This window comes from Lygodium microphyllum, chromosome 1, assembly GCF_053477565.2.
Source record: "Lygodium microphyllum isolate KBCC chromosome 1, Lygodium_microphyllum_v1.1.10, whole genome shotgun sequence".
NCBI lineage: Eukaryota > Viridiplantae > Streptophyta > Polypodiopsida > Schizaeales > Lygodiaceae > Lygodium > Lygodium microphyllum.
This window is the reverse complement of record NC_141135.1, coordinates 60727500-60732287: the sequence shown is the minus strand read 5'-3', so window position 1 is coordinate 60732287 and position 4788 is coordinate 60727500. Positions and strand designations below refer to the sequence as shown.

At 40.6% G+C, this 4788-nt stretch overlaps 1 long non-coding RNA gene across 1 annotated transcript; it reads left to right on the top strand.

Annotated features, from left to right (window-relative positions):
- Positions 1–1268: 1268 nt before the first annotated feature.
- LOC148041173 (uncharacterized) lies at positions 1269–3611 on the top strand. The gene is made up of 3 exons (XR_015692334.1): positions 1269–1370; positions 1483–1581; positions 3260–3611. It is a non-coding gene; the product is annotated as an uncharacterized LOC148041173 (long non-coding RNA).
- The last annotated feature ends 1177 nt before the right edge of the window (positions 3612–4788 follow it).

The window sequence follows — 4788 nt, the reverse complement described above, 5'->3', positions numbered from 1 at the left end:
TGTTGCACTGTCACATATCTAACATTATCAAATCAAAATTGCTAAGTGATAGGTCCTCGTGTGAGTAGCTCTTGTGTGATATGCGAGTAGAGGTATTTGTCAGCTTTAATGGCATTGTAAGAATAACCCATAAATAGAGATTTCTTCCTAAATAAGGTATCCGCATCTTAGTGTTAGAGATTAGTATATATGGGAGGAAAAATATGCTTGGGTTTCACATTTGTCATAATGCAACAAGACCAAGGTAGCCTAATTATGAAGGTTGAAATTATTTCTTACATGTAACCAATAAAGGTTGTATCAGCATAACATGCTATTGGAAAGCTTGATCCAAAGCATGTAAGAGTAGCTAGGAGTATTGAATATGATGGTTGTGTACCTTTGTTGAGTAATCCACAAGTAAAAGTAGTTGCTAGGACATACAACAAAACAAATAGTAGCTAAATTTTTAGTGCTACATACCCATGATTAAGCCATTTTGGTATCACCCAAGGAATGTATGATTTGTCAATATAAAGCTCCATGGCCAAATCAAATCAATCTTTTGATTTAAAGAGTACCACATTTGCTGTAATGAGAAATGACTAAGGCAATCCTATTATGAAGGATAAAAGTATTTATTCATTGCAACCTACCATGGCTAGATGAAAGCATATATTTGATATGAAAAGTAACCAATGTACTACTCTACCATGTAAATAGGCATATGATATATCTTACATGCACGTGTCTGTTTAGTAGGATAGGTCACATTGAGTGATATAGGCCCGTTACACACCGGTCCGCGGCCGCCCACGAATACTAAATCTGGCCAATGAGAAGGCCGGATTTCTAAAAGAGGGCGCCCCCCTCTTACACACACATGGCGCCCGGCACGTCGTCTTCAATGCTCCCCCCCGTCCCCTTTCTGCGTTCCGCAGGGCAAGGGAGCTCCCCCATCCTGTTCCCTCCTCGCCTTCTCTGGTCCATCGCGATTGGCCGGAGCTCCTCTGTTGGTCCCATGGTGGGCTCCAGGACAGAGTGGGCTCCAGGAACCATCCCCGTTGTGCTGTAGGAGCCCGTTCCCATTGCAGGTTTCCGTTGCAGCAGCCCGTTTCCGTTGCTGCCGCCATGCTCATCTGACAGAGAGCTCTCTGTTTTCTGCCGTGGGCATGGGCTCCAGGTAGGTGCACCCTGTGGCCATTGACACACAGGGAGCCGTTGATACACAGGAGCTTCCCTGTGTTGCCCGTTTCACCACATGCATAAATGTATACATTGTGAAGGTTCATCTCTCTGTATTTTTCTGGATTCATCATCCCTCTCTTCGCATGAAAATGTTCACATCGTGAAGGTGGGAAGGCATATTTCAATCTGATGCATCCAGCCAGGTCTCTCTCTCTTCCAGAAACCAGTTCAGGGTTTAATCATGGCCAGTTGCTTGCATGTAATTTAACCAGTTCAGAGTATGATCATGGCCAATTTCTTGCATGTAATTTGTAGGCTTCGCAGGTGATTCGCAAGCTTCAACCGAGGGTTTTCTCATATCTCTGGCTCGAAGGCAGAGGTCTTTATCAGATCGGTACTTCACAACATTCACAGGTATGCTCTCTCTCTCTCTCTCTCTTTGATTGCCCTGGTAATCATTAGTTATGATAAGAGCATTAGTTATAAGGAAGGTATGATATATAAAAAATAAAACAAGGCACAAGGAATCTGTAGATTGTGTAAGTCGAATGTTGAAAATGCCTTTGACATATCCATTTTGTCTATAAGATAACACTTAGAGCTTTTAAGAAAATATGAACTACCTTGAAGGCTGAGGACATCTTTACACACATAATGTTTTGTAACACTCGAGAAGTAGAACTTAATATTTGATGAATACATGCCTTCTCATTGGCCGGATTTAGTATTCGTGGGCGGCCGCGGACCGGTGTGTAACGGGCCTAAGATTTGATGAATACATACCTTTAGCACTCAACCCATACTCAAACCACTAGGCTATAGCCCCATTGGCTCTCTTGTCCTTGAGAACCACTAGGTTACAACCCCATTTACAATCTTAAGTGTAAAAGGGTATGGGCTTGAATGGGGTACACACTAGTTATCCATATATAAAAGGGTATACTTTAAGTGCATGTGGCTCTCGAGTTAAGAGTATCTATATGAAGTCTCGAGTGATCGTCACTCGAGTCAAGAGCTATCCTACTATTTTGGTGGACTTGAGTTGAGCACTTTAGAGATGTTCACTTGAGCACATGACTTGATTGTGTTGTGGCTCCTCTTATCTATGGTAGTACTCACACCCTACAAGAAAAATGTGCTCTCTTCTTGCCTTTTGCTTGATTGGTCTATGTGTGCGAAGAGGAAGAAACATTAATTTCTTTTGGATTCTATGCCATTGCACGTAATGGGTGTAATTAAACTTTAAGTTAAATTACTCGAGCAGCAAATCTGATGGTGATTGTGCAAAGGTTGTGGTTATACGGACAAGTAGTGGTTGTATGGCCTTAATTATTCTTTATTGGAAGTAGTGACTGTTATTGGGTTGAAACATGATTCACTAGGTACTTGGGCTAAATTACTTGGCCTTAATTACGTTGCGATGAATCCTTTCTTAGTTCCGCTATATATGTTTGGCATCTATTACAGGTTGACAATGGCTAAAACATCTTGTCTATTTGTACATCCCATCATTTTGTTTGAATTAATGTATATGTATAACGTTTCCTTTTCTTTATTGTTCTTTAACCATATTGTTTGATATATGTTCATCGTTGCAACGAATCCTTTTTTAGTTCCGCTATATATGTTTGGCATCTATTACAGGTTGACAATGGCTAAAACATCTTGTCTATACATACATCCCATCATTTTGTTTGAATCAATGTATGTGTATAACATTTCCTTTTCTTTATTGTTCTTTAACCATATTGTTTGATATATGTTCATCATTGCAATAAATCCTTTCTTAGTTCCGCTATATATGTTTGGCATCTGTTACAGGTTGACAATGGCTAAAACTTCTTGTCTATACATACATCCCATCATTGAGTCAGTGTATATGTATAACATTTCATTTTCTTTATTGAAATCAATTATTGAAATGTAAATTAAAAAAAATGGAGTGCATTATGTGAAGAACAATAAACTTGTCTATACCTCACAATCAATTATTGAAATGTAAATTTAAAAAATGGAGTGCATTATGTAAAGAACAATAAACTTGTTTGTCCATTCACATAGTGTAAATGATGAATCAATTTTCATGCGTAAGGTGGACGATTGGAATGGATTCTCAAGAGAGCACTCCCATGGAAGAGTATCACCAGTTCGTGTCTCAAATGAGCCAAGATGCAATATCCAATAATGACTTCATGTACTTTTCGAGCCAAAGTGTGGGTGTTCCAAACCACATGCAAAGCCACACCGCCATTGGCAATATCCCTGTAAATGTGTTTCCAAACCGCCCTCCTTTGATCAATCCTCGTCCTCCTCAATTCGTACCTTTCCAACGACCAAGACAATTAGGTATAGAGAGACCCACAACAGTACACAATAATGTATTTCTTCGTCCAGTTGCACATAGTCCTCAACATGGTCTCTCAGCACCACGACAACAAGAACCACAAGCAATAAGTTCTTATGATGCCAACCAAGACTCATGTGAAGAGGTTGACTTGGTTCAGGCTCAAGAACCAATGGTTCCATCTTCCGAGAATGCCACCAAACAACATCCACGACGAACATCATCGGAGTCTGATGCTCCTAAACCTCCTAAACCAAAGAGGGCGCGGAAAGGAAAGAATCAAAACGACGGTCTTGAGACACAAGATCATACAATAGCCACAAAAAAACCATTTGCGCAATGGAAGGATGCATGGACAATACAACTCATTCACATCCGAGGATCCATGAGCGTGGAGTTCTCAAAGCCACTGAAGCAAGGAGTGGATATATGGTCCAAGGTTGCCACCCAGCTAGCATCGCTATTTCCAGAGTTTGACAAAGATGGTGAGGCATGCAGAAAACGTTGGGGACGCGTTTATGAGTCACACAGAAAGGATAAGGCCCACAATGCCATATCAGGCAATGATCGCAGAATCATTTGTCAGTGGTATGATATTGTGGATGAATATATGTGGAATCGTGCCAATGTTGTTAGCGATGCATATGCCTCTTCTGTTGGTGGGTTGTCTTCGTCAGAAGACAACAATTCATCAGTCTCCAATGATCAAGGTGACCACACCCAAGAAGACATTGGCTCCAATGAGCCTTTGAAGATCGTGCATGATCAAACAACCAACCAAGGAGCACGCAATAAAAAGGGTAGAAAGATAGAGGAGTCTCTCAGTGACATGGCTACCACCGCCCGATCAATGTTAGCCAACCAAAAATCAAACCTTGACTAAAAAAAAAACATTTGAAGAGCGCAAGCTCGTTATCATGGACACACTTGCCTCCTCAGTATCTGGTCTATTAGATGTAATCAAAAGTCTTAAAAAGGAATGATGAATTCAACTGTAGATGAATTTTGAACTTTTTAAAAAACAAGTTTTTTATTCTGCCTTCACATCTCTCTTCAAGTGTCTCATAAGGTTTCGTCTAATATTTTGACAGGTGAATGGACGACGAAAGTATTTTGATAATGCGTGTCATCGGTGTTGTAGTCGCTGTCATAGCAATGTTTCAACTTTTGTTGAGTGATTTGGATGACGAGGATGATGATAGCATGCTATTGCATACTTTGATGGAGTGCATGGCTCGAGGTTACGTTGCACGTCGAGCCAGGATAGGTCAGTGAAG